General features: G+C 40.7%; 1 long non-coding RNA gene across 1 annotated transcript; it reads left to right on the top strand.

Annotated features, from left to right (window-relative positions):
• The first annotated feature begins 5,115 nt into the window (after positions 1-5,115).
• Positions 5,116-16,941, top strand: LOC147755091 (uncharacterized). The gene is made up of 4 exons (XR_015330250.1): positions 5,116-5,814; positions 14,280-14,441; positions 16,261-16,350; positions 16,593-16,941. It is a non-coding gene; the product is annotated as an uncharacterized LOC147755091 (long non-coding RNA).
• Positions 16,942-17,242: the final 301 nt, after the last annotated feature.

Here is a 17,242-nt window from a genome sequence, read left to right as displayed (position 1 = left end):
GTCTATTTACGCCCGGGTTCGAGCCTGCACCACCACGTGTCCCTAAAATTAGGGGCAAATACGTTACCCTTACAGCTAACACGGGGGCAGTCTCATATAACCATCGAAGAATCATTGAAGCTTATTTTAGGACTTCAACTCTATTTTTTTTTTTTTTTTTTAAAACAAGGCAATTTCCAATTTATTTTGCGGATGATTATCGAATTGAATCACCCGATTATTCTTTATTTCTGCACATTCTTTGGCAGTGGAAGGATTACTATTGTAAAATAACAACTCCTTGATGACAAAATGCAGAAATCGACAAAATTCGCAAAAAAACCCGAATTTTTTAGTAAATTAGCCATGGAGTTTTCTTCCGCAATCATTTGTAAAGCGCCTTTAATACAGTCAATTTAGAAAAAATATTTGCGCACATTCACTAATACGGAAAAGTGTGAAATAAGATAGTTTAGACACAAATAAACTGTCGTAGCTTTAAGAAGTTGTTGTCAAGAACAAGTTAACGGTCAAGAAGTTTTATGTCAACCTGACTCTCCTACCTACATATATAATTTATAATAAGTTTAGTTTATCTGCCATTTATTTATGCAGTTTATGCGCAGTGAGTTTATGCGCCACTGTATTGTTCTCAGCACGACATCTTCCTGCGAACTTGAGTTATTTATATTTTCAATTTATACGCATTTACAGTACATTACGTTTGCCGACAGCAGAATTCGACTAAGTCGTATGTCTATGACGCCACACAAAAACAGTTCTCGTTTGTTTTAGTTTACAGTAAAGCCTACCGTTGATTTATATTATTCGGTCCATCAGTCAAGATATGCCCTTGAATTGAGACACTCCGTCTTTAACTGGAAACTCGCGTGATTTTATCTGATCCAGTAGTTACAATTCGATAATTATAAAAATTAACTCAGGGCCTGTAAGAGTTATTGTTCCTCCCACTTGACAGTTTACATTTTTGACTAAGCTTGCAGCTCTTCTCATTGTGACGAGCTCCATTTTTCCATTTTATTACCTTCACTATCATGGTGAAGTGTCTACATTTCGATTTCAACACCCATGTCCCGCTTGCGACATGTACGATCACGTTTCCCTATCTCTTCTTACCTCAGCTTCCAATTCTTTACCCGACAATGTACACGCTATTCTAACTTTTAAGTCTGGACTAACAAGACTAAATTGCAAGCACCTTAATAACATTCTAAAACGTATACGTGTTGATTGAAGAAAGAGGTTTGTGACGAATGCTTTTATATAATTACATTGCATATAGATGAGATATCGTTAGAAATAAAAATAGTATTTGTGATAGAAACTTCATACGCAATAATCGACTTGTGGTTTTTCGTAAAAATAGTTTTCTATGTTCGATTGTGGGTAGCAACGATGATCAAAAACAAGGCTCAGATTTAGAATAACTGAAGCTCTCTAATCGGATTCTAAATTTATTGTATGGAAAATGAAGCAATTGCCAAAACTTACGACTATTATTTTATAAGAAGAGCATTTTTAATATGAAAACGTCTGTTTTGTACATCGTTTGAAAGCGGTATTGTAACTAATACTTCATACAATATATCGTTGCGCAATCGTTACACGCTCATCAAGTATACAAGAGAAACTACTTGTATATATATATATATATATCGCATTTTTAATTCCCACAATTTTTGTGTCCGACTTAAGGAAAATCTACACCCACCACACTACATTATTTAGTGGATGTGGTCCAAGTGCAAGTCCTGCACAACAATTACAAAATCATATTTTATTATATATACCTGAATTTACCAAAGACATACAACAGAGTAAGCACCACCCCCCCCCCCCCAGGCTAGCAGTTCTTTCTTAACATAGATAGGTGCATAGTTTCCCCCGAAAACAAATCTATTGGCATTACTAGCTTGAGCAGGAATGGTCCGAACACATACAGTGTCCCACAAGACTTTTACCTCCGGCCTATTAATTTTTACCTTACACATATACAAGACGTGATTTTCCCCTTTAGAAGGTACAGCTTTTATGCTCTTAAATTAAACAACTCCTCTAAAAACGTTTACTCTTATAAATGACTATATCTAATGCGTCTGGATAGTGTTAGCAAAATGGTATGATCATTTGAATTTCCAAACGTGTGCTTTGCAATAGGTGAATATCGACACAGTCTATGGGGATATTCTTCCCGTCAAATCTGTGCTGTCATTGCAGTTTGGATTCTAATAGGCACATCGTACAAATAATTCAGTCGATTACCTAGGTTTGTAATTCTGTCTTATTATTTAAAAGCCCATTTCTTTAATTGCTTAGTTTTAGCAAAAAGTGCGTACTGTTGTGAAATTTGGCGGCTTCGTTTAAAACGAGAGTTCTTGAACCTGTATAGTTTCAACTTACTCGGCATGTGACACGTACATGTAATATTGGTAAAAAAAAATTACATAATTATTGCATGGCAATGCAGATACGCATAATCGTAATGTATGCTCCGAAAGTCCGACAGTAAATACAGCGGTTTGAGTGGTCATCGAGAAGAGAGATGGTCACGCGTAGACGAACTTTTTGGCACTGCGTGGTGTTCTAGCTCCTGAGTATTCTGGTAGGGTCGTCGCCTTATTCCACAATATTTTGGTAAACCGGGGAACGTCTTTTATCTCTACATTTCATAGACTTAAATTTTAAATAAACATCTTAATACGATATGTTTCAGCATTTCTTGTTCCTTGTCACTCGACCTCGACAGGTGGCATGCTAGGTTGCCAACCTTGTCCTGTTGCCATTCTGCTATCGTTTTCCACCTCGTACTTGACATTCCTGCACCAGCAGTTAGCAAGCAGCCCTGAAGTATAACTACCACAGTTAGCTGCCTCTAGACTATATATATATGGCTTATTTCCGACCCATTCTCTTCTTCGACCTATGAACTTTTGGGTAGAGGGCGCCAATTAGAACTTTGTTAGTCGAATCCACACTTGGGTTATTGGCTTTTACCGCGTTAGTTATATATATATATGTATATATATATATATATACCTATCGCTTACTGCACCGCAAAGAAATCCCTCCGCTAAAATACGTTTCGATCCATGTGCAAACAAACAAGCGAGCACTATGCATTTCCTTGCTCCATTACTCTGTTACAACTGTGTGGTTGCGCAGTAGGCTTTAGTAAATTTTACTTTGCAACCGGAAGGGATATTGCGCATAACAGAACTAACGACAAAGAACTAAGGTTCCGTAAGCGAAAGAGGGAAGAAGACGTTTGTCAGTCTTGGAGAGCTATATTCGTCATCTGTAATACTGCCCATTGTACTTACAGTCGTTTATCGTAAATATGATTGGATTCGTTGAAGCGGAGATGCCGGATCGGCTAGCAATTCGGACAAGACGACTCTTCTATCATAGTCGTAGAAAAAGCGCGTAAGTCACGCGCGTGACTTCTTAGCGTGCATCGGGTGACGCGTCCCGTCACCGTACCTTTACTAAAGATGCGCTCGAAGTCAACAGAGTGACCGACCGGCCACTTGATAGAACATGCTTGATCTAAATACGGCACTGAAGGGAACTCGAACATGAAATCATAGCCATCGTCGCTAAGGTAGGACAGTTGGAAAATCTACAAGTAGCTGGGAATTATCTTCGACCAAAGATATAGCTCCTAGTGGTCGTACAATGGACTTCATGGCAGCTTAGTCTTGTAAACAGCGTTGTCTGTCGCTTCAGTCACCTAACATGCTCGAAGCATCCGCTAATGATCCACTTGTTGCGTTGGCTTCGATTTCGAGTTGCCGTCAACGGCTAGGCATGATGAGCTCGATGCAAATATTTTATAAAATCTTTAGAAGTCAATAGATGACGCTGTACTCATGTCGTTCCTTAGCTGGCCTCATCTATTTGTGCTCAATGAGAAAGCCTCGTGAGTGTTTTGCTGCTGAGAAGCAGCTGCTTATGGTCTTGAGAAAGTGATCACAGCAAGCAGCTTTGTTCATGACTGCAATAAAGTAACTGCACCGTCATGGACGTTGGATTTTCCGTTGGTTTAAAGCTCTCTATGGAGACAGGCGGCCTTCGGACTACTTTTTCCGCCAACTCTTATCGGTCAGCAGCAATGGCAAAGTACGTGCTTTAGCGGAGCGTTTAGGCACGTTCTGCCGGATGCCGCTGCCGTTCGAACAATACCAGCCGGCGGTCAGGTCCAGCCATAACTTAAAATTCGCGACTTTGATGAGCCTGCCGTAGGGGTCTTGGTGACTGAACTGAGGTGGTAGATGTTGTAGTGGCTGATACCAAACAGTAGAAATCTTTCTTGGCTCTTTTGTGTTAAAAAAAAGGTTAACGAGTATAGCGTTAGCTCAAAAGAAACTGCCGCTGTAGGGACTAGCATCTTAAACGTCTTTTGCGGCCGTGAATTGAGTAAACCCGAGCACATATCACAAAAGATATGAAATCGTGGAACTGTGTTTTTGTTGTCTGCTCAAACTCGGTCCGCTAAACAAACTGTCCGGCCCGGTCCGAAAAGTTCGACTGTGTCAAATAGAGGCAGATGCATTCAGTCAGCACATCCTAGGGCTTTTAAAGGCCTGGAACATAATCGTGTAGCAAACGTACACAATCTTCCCTAGATTTGTTCATGCGAAAGGCAATGTGTCTCACTTGCAGACTACAACCTATTTCCTAACTGGATGTGAAAGACTATCGCAAATCCTTCATTATGCACGACGATAAGACGTTAGGATACTCTGTGCCGAATCATTCTTAAGATTCTCGCTAGTTACCTACAAACTATACTCCACTTTCGCCATTAAAAAGTAAATTCTCTTATCTATCGTTTTAGACCTAGGGATAAAATGCCAACTAGAAAAGCTCGGACACTATGAAAGTATATTCTTCTATATATATTAAACAAATATTTATTGGGATTTCCAATACAAAATATACTTTGCCTAATTTAAATTTAAGTGTTTAGCTTGCACTCTACAAGGCTTTAGTCACCACATGAATGAACCAATTGTAGACAAGGTGAGAGGGTCTAGTGAGGCTATTCTGACAATCGTTAAGATGTATAATAGAGTTAGTTACACATATTTTGATTCCTGCGCGAGCTTCTTTCGATATGAAGACGTGGTCAAGCCAAACCTCATCGAGCTTTTTCGAAATTATGCCGACTAGACGCCCTACGATTTGTAATGGATTCGAAAATGAGATTAAAAAGCAGTATATGACTCTAAGTGTTAGTTGTTCGAAATAGGTATATATTACAACGTATCTACTTGGACAATTGCCCGGAATTTTGTGGAAACAGTGAATTTAAAGATACAAGCGTCTCTACACCGCGGCCGTAGCAGTCTACGTCAGTTACCAATACGGTCTAAAAAGTACAAGAGAACTTGATGCTCCAAATCTGATGGACAATCGAAATGAAATTATTTCGGGTTTGATTAAGTAAAATACATGGTATATCAGTTTGATCCAGCGTTAGTTACTAGCTGCAAGTAATACGTACTGAGTTACCATTATCAGTTCTGACTTTGCTACCCCGTTAGCCGCCAGTGAACACATACGACGGTGTCCACCTTAAGCTTAAATTAACAGTGCAAGCTCACAGAAGAGCTCTACGTGTTTTCAAGCTATTCAAATGTACTAGACTCGACTGAACTAGACTCGATCAAATAGACTACATTGTACAGCATTATTCATAGAAGATCCATTTGGAATGGAGTACAAGGGTACCGCTTCTAGTCTTCTCCAGAAAATGGTTAAAATATACAAGCTACTTGGAACACGAAATAAAATGGAAGAGCGGTGTTTCAGGTTAGGAACTTTTGTTGCTAAATCTGGGATTAAAATCCACGGTTTTCGTAACTCTTAGATTCCGTAGTAGTACAAAATATTCTCGTTGTTTTTAGGAAAATGCCCATTCTGATTTGTGTGACACATTAAAGCTCAAGTTTTCGGTCAATGCTCTTAATTTCAATTGGGATGCACATTGTCACTTTTTAAATTACAGCTTCTCATTCGGAAGATGAGGCCAGCTACCATGAGAAAATGCATAATGAAAGTTTTCCGAAATTTATTCCAAATATACGATAAGTTTTTAATTTAAGGAAATAGTAGCAAATTCTAAGCTCACTAGCAAATAATCTATTGACTTCACTTACTTTCCTTTTTTTTCGACAGTTTTTTTGCGTAAACTTTTAAAATGGCCTTTGGCTATAATTCGTTGAAAAACTCCAATATATATATATATATATATACATATAAAAATAGAAATATAGAAATTGTACTAAAACAGCACATGTTTTAGTTTTGTCCAGCCGTGCAATAATGCAAATGCAACGGCGAAGCTCAAAGCCATTGGGCCGTCCATTGCCAGTCACATAATTCACAGGAAAAATCGGGAAGATTTTGTGCAGAAGTCGTCTTTGTTGCAACGTGTTTAGTAAAATACATTATTATTTTTACTATCAAACTGAGCTTTACGGCAAAATATGCTATGCGCAAGAAGACCTTGTTCGAGCTCATATCATTGATCAATCTAATTCAATTCAGATTATTTCCCTGGTAAAGTGTTTACCTTTAGTATTTGCAATCAAGACACCTAGTAGAACTCTTTGTATACGTGGCATCTCTATTAGTGTCATGTCGGACGGAGTAACCATCGCCCCAACATATTAGCCAATTGTTGTGCAGATGTTTCAGTGCGAGTGTGATATCCTTCGACAGAAAGCAAGGCGTGGATGCAGAGGCAGACATTAGAACCATGACTACAAAACAACCGTATTGACCGGCAACGGTTTGATTTGAGGGTTCCATTGAGCCACAAGGGAGCTACGATGAAGCTAGGCCTAACTAACTAGCAACAGCAATAACTCGTAACTGTGCATCAAGGAGAGAGATTGTCTAGGTCCAACCTCAACAACTTTGTCAGAATCACTCGGTCATAAACTCGTTCTGTTATTGATCGCAAGGTGCCGGCAGTTGGTGATAGTCCGAAACTACAAGTCTACCATGTGTCTCACCCATTCCTATGTGCATATATATGTGGTCAGTGGGTGGCCGTTGCCATCGTTCTTCTACTACGCGTGAGAGCGCTTCTCGTTAACCGTGCCTGCACCACTGGCTGGTCTTTGTGTCGATCTGTGTGTGTATGTACCTCTTGCCACCCCATAGAGTGCGTGTTTGAGAAGAGGGAAGTAGGGTTGATGTGGCGGACCGGAGTGCCTGGCGGCGATTTCTCGAACATAGGAACAATAGCGTAAGTGTTCCTCGTCGACGTTAGCCGGTGATCGGTCGTTACCGAATGAATAGAACGTCATGTGCTCTGGATAGTCCGCTTAAGACAATGCCATCGTTTCATGCCGGGGTCACCTCAGCCTAAGGCGTTGCACACCTGTATTATTAGGAGTGTTCGCAGGACCGCAGCGCCATTAGCTGCTTTAACACGGCCCACACAAGCGACACGCGCGGTCCAAAACCGGAACTGAGTCAAATCTGCGTATGCACAGATGCCCCCAGAACAGTTTTAAACATTCATCTGTCATAACATTTACTGATTCGCGTCTTTCCCAGGTACTTCTAGATACTGCAAGGGTCTAACTGTAAAATTAAAGAAATGTAGCTTATCCAAAATCAATCTTTCACTGGTATGATGTTATCAACGAAAATGAATGTTTTGAATTTTGAAAGATTGCATTACTTCAAACAGCTGGCTCTACGCACGTACCCAAGTGTATATGCGTTTGATTATAAAACTGGGCTAGTTAACATATTTCTATGTTTAATAGGCAAATATATGATGTTGTCAATCTGTGAATTTTGAGACTTTTCCTTAAAATTGCTTTCTAAAATTAAAAAACATTTAAATGGCAAAAATACAGGTGCACATTGTCAACCAACTTATACTGTATAAAATACAGTAAGTAGAAGTAAACTAAATGTTAGTAGTAACGGCTAACGCACAGAAAGATTTGACGTATCCTTCAGTGCGTATTTACGACAATGAAGGGTTGTCAGGTCATAATTAGTTTATAGTAAATGTGTATTAGGTGGTGCTCTATTAATATGACCACAGCTCCTGATAACCTTTAATTTGCAAAGTTATGTGAAGATCATCAACGAATTTTATGGAAACGTTTCCTCAAAAAAAATTGGCATACTTTCTTTTCTACTGTGGCAAACTTCGAGCGTTCAAACTTGTACACAAAAACATATCAGACAGATGCGTAGATCTGTATCAGGTCACAAATGCGATGTCTGCGTTGCCCACTGTAACAGTGGTTCAAGAGAGCCTTAAGGTTAACATCTATTTAGACGAAAGTGGACTTTCCCCAAACAAAAACCGACACGAGCGTAACTCTGCTGAGTATTATTGTTTTTCGAAAGTAAGTCAACTCATATAAAATAGTACTAACCAGTGAATGGCATTGAATCATATGCAAAATGATCAAAAACAAGTATCATTCGTCAGCATGTACCAGATAGGTTATTGTGGGCAACCGTATTAAGGCTGATCCAATGACAAAAATTCTAAAATCCATGAAGCATCACGCACTTCATAAATTTACGCTATAGCGAAAACTTTAAGTATAATCAACGTAGTACTGGTAAAACTGGGATTGTTTACTCTCAAAATTACTCAGAAACCTCACACAGCCTCAAACTTTAAAAGAATCGAAAGAAATAAGTTTGGCTTATCATCCTATTCGTCAAATCTAGCAGTTTTCGGTTTCTAACCGAGCGTTACATTGGACTACCTCACAACCTTCAGATGTTACCATCATTACTTCGAATTGAAGGTATATCTATACATATATATGTAGCGACGATAATGAATGTATATCGTTTGTGAATCGTACTTTCACGTCCCATGGCACTATTCGTACAGATTTATTTAACTTCTTAAGGCTGCTGTTAAATATTTCCATAGCAATAGTTTTCTTAAGCATGCGCTTTCGGTACGTGCACTAATATTGAAATCGTTTCATACCTTCAAACCGCTGAAAAGGTATTAGTGCCAATGCCGTAACAAAGCCCAAATAATGTAATCCTGAACTTTGCACTTAATACAGTGCAGTTGCATTTTACTTGCGTAAATTTCATTTTTACCTTAGGCGAAAATTAAAATAACTTTATTTTAACTGATTTAATTTAATTAACTTTATTGATTAGCTAGTTGAAATGACATTAACGACTAACGGCAAAGTTGCACTTACAATGAAACGATCGATTGTACTTACTATACGATGGCATTTATTATTTCCTGTAAATCCGTGCCGGGTCCTGGTTCTGTAGGTTATAGCGAATGCGCTACTACTATAACTAATTTCGAAATCCGTAGGTGGCATCTCTAAGCGCCTTTACCTTGCAATACCCCAGAATGAAGTGTCCACGGCTTTTATCTCCCGCAAGAATGAGTTTTTAATTGTCCAAGTCTTTTAAAGCGGTCAATCGCGCTTGCCAGAAATACGTAAGCTGTTTTCTCGTCTCACTGCTGTGTCTCTTGACGCTGGCGATGAGGGCTACATTCTAAAAAAACGTTGCTTTATATCGCTGGCTTCTAGCAATTATAGAAGAATGCCTGCACCTGATTTCGAACCTACACCACCTCGCTATCTTCACCTACGTTATATACAGATTAATTCGCTACTTGGAGAAACATACTATTATTGTGCGACACGAACTATATAGATGGCCATTGTTCGATGCGGAGTGGTTGTATTATATACTTTGTCAATATATTTTCTACTTGGTAAAATTCGATTTCTCAGATCAGTAACGAAAAAAGTTAGACTTTTTTGTTACGCAGATTGGTAGCCACGGCAACTCTGCCCTCTCATGATCTTCGTCGATGCATCGAGGTGAACAGGTATGCAAGTGCAGATTGCTTTTTTTACCGCTGCAATTCTTCCGGCTGCAGAACCTGCCAAGCCAGCTTTACCTGTTCCGTGCAGGCGCCAGCACCATCGAAGAAGATTCATGAGCAAACTATTTTTCTCTTCCGCTTGATGTCGAACGCGAATTGCCGAGGGAATGCCCGTTGTGTTGCTGCTGACGGTTGACATCCTCCCACACTTGCTAGTCATAATAGACGCATCAACCGAGCGAATATCTTCGTCTTCTCTATAGTAGTAGGGAAGAACCGATCAACGCCTGATAATCCAGCAGCAGCAGCAGCATGTTACCGGCTATGAAAAAACTCACCAGTGCTTGGGGTTTCCTTGTCGCTTGAATAAAGCCTATTATTACGAGATGGTAAATCATAGCCTACTAAGAATGCGATTGGTCTTTCTAGAGAGGATCGAGATTCACCACGCTTATCCATTAGAGGGCCCCACAAGCGACTGGTCAATGGCCCCACCGATGATTCCAATGGTCAAGTTAGTTGGGTGAGCGATGGTTGAGCTTCGTAAGCAATGGGCCAAATTGTGTTAGGAAAAACAGAATGAGTAAGATTCTGACCACTGGCTGAAGGACCAGCGGGACGATGTGATAGACAGCTCCGACAGGAAGAGAGTAAAGTCGCGTTGCGTAGATATGGATGGACCACCGCCATGACGGGACAACTGCGGCCTTTACCCCTTGTAACTACCACTGGGAGTAGTAATGGTTTTAGGACAGGGGAATCCACAGATCGCCGGGTAACAGGACAAATTTGATCGAGACTACATTAACAATATTGGCCAACTACTACACCAAATCGCAATTTTATTGTACAACAACTTTGCAACGAAATCAATTTCCTTATCTGTTCAGAAACGCAAGTCTTCCCGCAAATAATTTTAGTGTCATGCGTTAATTTAGACTTGGGACGCTATAGTTGTAAGGTGGAAACAATCAACTAGATGTACTTAAATTTTTAAGGATGTGTTTTAAGCAAGTATTGCATTTCACTTATTTCCTGTAAGCAAGATATAGCTTAACGTCATATCGGAATTCGCCATATTTTCTATAGTTGCAATTCGTATCATAACCATAGGCCTGAGGACGTAGGCAGAGGTCTCATTTGTGTCCCAGTTGGTTGCCTCAAATGCTATAAGATAGATTTAAGTTGACGGACATTACGTTAATGACGAAGATGCTTAATCGACGCCGCTCTATAGGGTATAACGTTCTACGAAATTGGTAACTGTTAGGTAAAGAATGGTGTCCTGCAGCACAGCGCAATAGTAGCTGATTGGAAAAATAAGCGTTTGTATGCCGAAAGAAATCTATAGCGAAAAACCAATTTATGCAATGAACTGACCATTTTCAGGCGCTTGAATAAACAGTACGACTACATAGATCCGTACACAACGTAAACTGAAACACAAGGCCGAGCGGAATTTAGATGTCCTGGACCATGGATTGAACTATTTTAAATAACACTCCGTTGTCCAAATAGTACAGACAACGCTAACCTTGAGGAGAGTAACCATAAAGTAAATTGGGCCCAATAAATGTTCCTTGACCAATTCTCGTTGTAAGTGTGCATTTGTGAGAGTTTCTACGGCCCAAAAAGTATCTAATGCATAGCTACAAGACCATTAACAGCAGTCATTAGTGGCTACCTGGTAAGAAAGAATACTAGCAGGTGTACCGAGTCAAGGTAGTCAAAGGTCTTAGCTTTGATATACTCAACTATAAACCGGAAGTTTATCAAGTAAGCAAACTGAACAGATTTCGACAAGATACGGCAGAAAGTGTCAAAACGGGATTGTGTATGATTTGCAAGAAAATGCAGCTCTAAAAAAGCTTACAAAGGCAAGACGTTGTTGAAATCGAACAGCAAGAGATCGAACGATTCTGTGGCCCTTCTGCATTTACAAATGGAAATTGCTTTGCCAACGGAAATGCTTAATTTGAATTCAATGAGCGGTAACGAATGCGAGGTTTAGTCATTTTGAACGGGACTGATAGAAAGAGCCTTGTAATTTGCCTTACAGTTTCGCGAATTTCAACTAACTGGTAACACTTAGAGAAGGACGGAAAGAGAAGGCAAAAGGCAAAGCGGAGAAAAGCGTCCTGGCATTAGGCAGATTATCAAGTAAGAACTGGTCAACTCTGGTAGTGATAGAAATAACATGTTCGGCAATCAACATGAGCAATAACAATGTACTCATTACCACCATCGCTAACACGAAAAGGGGGAGAGTTTTTTTTATCGCTATCGAAAACGGTATAATGCAATTTGCTCTCTCTATGAGAATCATTACAGTTAAGTTAGGTTTGAAATGAATTAGAACTTATTGTCACAACTGCAACACAAAAACTAAAAAAAAAAAACCAAACAGTTTAGAAATAAGAGTCGGCACTCATCGTAGAAAATCGTGTCTCTATTCCGGCGAGAATATATCAGAGGTACATTAGGTTTAGAGCTTCGCTTTCAACATCACCAACTTGTCCTTTTCGTAACTATCTACCGCGTGTAAGAGCATAGCCGCAATTGACTTAACAGAATCGCCCAAAACCTATGAGCTCATCAAGAAATTAAAGGACTAAGAAATCCGTTCGGACCCTATTATGATATAACTTACAACACAGAAATAACGGTGAGAAAATGTATGTTTTGCTTAAAAATTGAGTTGAAAGAAAATCAGCAATGTGAGGTAGAAGCTGACTTTTGTTGGATATGACTATTGCCATTGAGGATACCTCCGGAATCTTCTTTCATCCCCTGGCTGAAGCGTACAAATTGCATGTAGGGGCCATAAAGGGAGAGCAGACCCGTCCCTATTGAGAAGGGACGTTTGGGCTGTGAACCCATGGCCATTTCGCCAATCTGCCACCTGGGAGTCATCGTGGGCGACAAAAATTTGAATATCTAAAGTCGGGGAGCGTTGAATCGGACCAATAGCTAAAAATAGCGGACCTGGATTCCATGGAGGAATGGCCTGTGAACCGACAGGGGACACATATCCCTTGAATATTACATCTAGCACCTACAATAGGCTATGAATTTGGCACACGCCTGTCAACGTAAAACAAAGGGATGTCCTATTATTATAGAAATTATACATGCTATACCATCGTTTCCAGTCTACATCACTTCTAGAAGGTAAAACGAGAAAAAGAGTTACGATGCATAGCTGACGTAAGAAGTTCAGTGGTGTAGTAAATGCGGCAGAGGCTAGGATTTAAAAGTATATATTTCACGAAATACAGGTCTCCATAGGGTTTTATATTTACAAATTTGTTAAGAAGGTTCACTGTTGAGGGAAACGAGAATTGAATTTCAGATTAGCGTTACCGTTTCGGAAGCATGGACAAAGCAAGCATGTCGAAATGAATAGGAATGGATATGTATGACGATAAGCATCAGAAAACGATACGATCCAATACAACATAATCCGTGAAATTTGGTAGTTTATAACAACTGTGCTAACGACTAAGCTTTCCCGCTTAGTTGCGTTACGGTTACGATTAATGAGCTAACATGATAGTGCATCAGTTTATTGTCGAAATAATTAGAAGTAGGGCATCAGAAACAATGTCGGTGAGATAGCGTCCAGTAGGACGCTACCTCACAGACATTGTGTTCTACAAAATTAACCCTCAAGTTCCATCTGGCTCTGTTGAGAAAGTGGCCAGCGTTAATTTGTTTTGCGCGTGTAAGACACGCACCATACTAAGCACGAAATTCAGTTATTCTAGATCAGATATACATTGACAGTATAGCCATAAAAATTTCCGTTTCTGGCAATTTGTCTATCTGAAGCTTTTGTGCCTCAATGGAATACGTGGGCTCGGTAGATTCATAACTGATGAAAGGTAACGAAAGAATACGAAGAGTCCATTGGGGTCTCTTCGTTTGAGGGATTGTTGGATAAAGGTTTTCTCACCAACTCATCTACTCCGAATGTCTGCTGTGGTGTTTGAGCTGAACGCTGAATGAAGCGGGTTACGGGAACGGTAATAAAGCCATTAGAAACAAAAAAAAAAAAGAATTATTATTCGAAGTCATTATTTTATATAGCACATGAAGACAACCGTAATACGCGGGTTTAACCAGCAATTTAGATAAGCTTTGAATCTGTGACAGAATAACGAGACAAGATTCTATCGTAAACTTTCATTGAACGCAGCAGCTGATTTTAAAAGACGCAACAGGCAGTACAAGTGAACGCATCACTGCATGTAGTACATTGGCAAAGCACAAAAAAGATTGAAGAATTAATCAAAGTACGGAGCGTTGATGGCCTCAGCTGGTTGAACCCACCTCACTCTTTCCGCCATCATCTTTTACTGCGGCAGCGCAGACAATCTCTTAACGCCGCATTCACCGAGCTTTTCTTCTTTAGCAGCGGCGGATGGCGGAGGATGGCAAACGAGCGGGACTGCCTTCCCGAACTTTTCCCCTCTCGTTTTGCTCGGTAGAGGCATGTCATGCCTTCGTCCCTGTCCCTATCTTGTTATCCTTGTGCCAAGGTGGAGGCCACACATCATTCAATGGACAATGGTCGGTATGTATGGTTGTCTTTGCTAAAGTGTCTGCAATCAGAAAGCCCTCATCTTCCCAAAAGCTCCTCATCTTTTTCCTCCTCATGCCTCCTTCTCCTGTATACAATTGCCAGCAGCCCATTTCCTTACCTCCGCCTCCGTCAGCGGCACCCCTCAATATGTGAGCCCTGTTTTCCTACCCCTTTCCTCCCGGAAAAGAACAGAAACATATGCCCCCTGTTCCCATACTTTACCTTCCACGAGGCTCCGTTCAACAGCCTCCCCCTTTGGGTGAGCTGCCTGCCTGCCTGCCTGCCTGCCTCCTCAGCATCCTCTTGCTGTTGCAGTGGGGCAACGGCGCCTTCTCCTGCTCCTAATTCTATCCTACTTGGCAAATGAGCAACTCTTTATTTGTTTTCGCTGCGCGCCTCCTCGATCTTTTCCCCTAGTCTATTGCTGTAACTCGTTCCCCAGCAACATCCCATTCGGCTGCTAGAGGATGCCCACCGCCGATCGTCATCTTCCTTATCCCCATTCTCCACTTACCCTCTAACTGAAACTCACATCTCTCCCAGCAACCTCCCCCGTTTTACTCTCGCTCAGCCCCAACGACCCGGTCCCTTTACTGAATGGTGACGGTGGTTTTGCTAGTGATGATGCACAAGTGCTTCGCCTGGATGAGCACCGTTGGCAGGCAGTTTTGTTCAAGCTCCTTGCGTGCGTGCCGCCGCCAGTTCTTTGTCACAGTTCAATGTCTGCGACTGGTTGCCCCTATGACGCTTGCGGGCTGCTTTCAAATACGGCTATGTGTAGTGCTGATGTGGCCACTTGGCTGAGGCGAGGAAAGCGCATATACACATATATAGCGTGTGTGTGAAAGTATCGATAAGGGTGTACACCAGCTCTTATTGTCCATCGAAAGCGTGCAAGATGACGTCAAGAGGGAATTTACTACAGCCTCCATTATACAGTTATGAGGGGGAGAAGTGTTCGCCCTGGGACGCCTTGGACTTCCTCTACGTTTCTGGCAGACGTTGAAGCTCTTGACAAAAAAGCGACCTGTCTCATGTGCCGATCCATTGCGCAATTTTTTGTTCGACCCCTTCAAAGTTCAGCAAGCGATGCCATCCATGGCGTACGGCATTGATTGCGACAAATCTATGATCGGTTAGAGCGAGGCCCGCACGGTACGCTAGTAGCAAAATGAAATCCTAGTCTAACCCATATTTTTCAAGTTCACGTCAAAAAACTAGAAAAATACTACAATCAATGATAATTTTTTATTAAAATCATCTAAACGTCATTATGTTTGTAAGCTGAAACATTTACAAAATTTACTTTGAGCGCCGGAAGCGCTGGAAGTGATCAGAACATAGAACATCAAAGTACTTAAATCCATCTTATGAGCGTCGAGTTCTTACAAACTTTTCTTGATTTTAAAGTTCCCTAGAATGGAACATTTCACACACGTAGCCGGATAAAGTTGAGAAGTATTTGTATTTCACAGTCGGATAGGAAACGTATGACAATAACCAAACCGCGACAGCTGTGTACGTTATATAAGCTACAAAAACTGCAGCATGCTCCTACTATATTCTCTTTTCTTCACTAAAGGCCTGCTTGCTTCTCAAAACTAACGCATCGATCAATATAGCCGTCTGAACTTCAAACCCCATGAACGTTACTGCCCTATTTTTCTCGTCCTTCTGCATTCAATTCACAACTATTACTATTGCAGTTTCTGTTTATCCCTCTTACACTTTCCCGCCGCTGTATACAAAGACACTAAAATTCTTCGGAACAACTTCTGTTTTATGCAACGGCTGTATTTCAACCACCGAGACGACCCAACCTAAATGTCATCAACGCGGATAAAATAATTAGCAGTCACGCTTACTTTATACAACATCGAAATAACGTAGGAATGGAAAGGTAAGAAAAATAAATTTAATGTCACGTGCATCGTATTTAGCACACGTATTCATTGTCGTAGGCATAGATGTGTTAGTTTTAATCAGGCTAAAATTATATTCCAGTGTAAGAAGATTGAACAATTGGGTTTTTGAAATGCCACATTAGTCCTTAGGGAAATAGGCATTTGTAGGGATCCCAGATTAGTGGCTTGAAAAAATGCGTCACGTCTAAATTTGTAATTGTCCGCGTTTAACACGAAGTCACCCTGAACAGAAGGGATTACGGAGCCTAACTACCTGCGAAGTGGATAGCTGTTAATGGCGAGGCCTGCGCCCACTCATCGATGGGCTGACTATTATTGGAAGACCATAGCTGTTATCATTTAGAAGTCTCGTTCGAGGATGAGCTACAGTCGACATGCAACAAAACGGTATACGTACATCACGCGAAAAGTAGAGCAACTGAAAGAAAAACTATAAAGCGTAGCGTATCCAGCACATGTCGGGGTGCATTTGTCAAGTGCATATAATTTATGTCAAGTGTCAAATACATATAATTTATATATTATGTTACTGCCTGGAGCAAAGGTGCCTTTAAATTAAGCATGTAACGAGCTCATATTTTTGTATTCTATCGCTATATTTCATCCCAGCCCTTTATTTAGCGGTACTACAAGCTTGAGAAATGGCTACAGGCTTATCTGTGCCCCGACGTGTTTTTCGGATCGGCTAGGAGTGACCTAAGAAGATATTCCTTGTCCCTTAATACTGCTTGCGCAAGAGCCTTCCTTTAGCAACAGCTGTCGCGCTAGTGGATGGTGAAGGGTGCGAAACAATTCATTCTTCTGTGAAAAAATTACGTCACTTCCGGTGTAGCGTATCGCTTTCTAATATGGGCGAACGCGTCGCGC

Source organism: Varroa destructor, unplaced genomic scaffold (genome assembly GCF_002443255.2).
Source record: "Varroa destructor unplaced genomic scaffold, Vdes_3.0 BEIS01000006.1, whole genome shotgun sequence".
In the NCBI taxonomy this organism is placed as follows: Eukaryota; Metazoa; Arthropoda; class Arachnida; order Mesostigmata; family Varroidae; genus Varroa; species Varroa destructor.
This window is presented reverse-complemented; position numbering and strand designations above follow the sequence as displayed.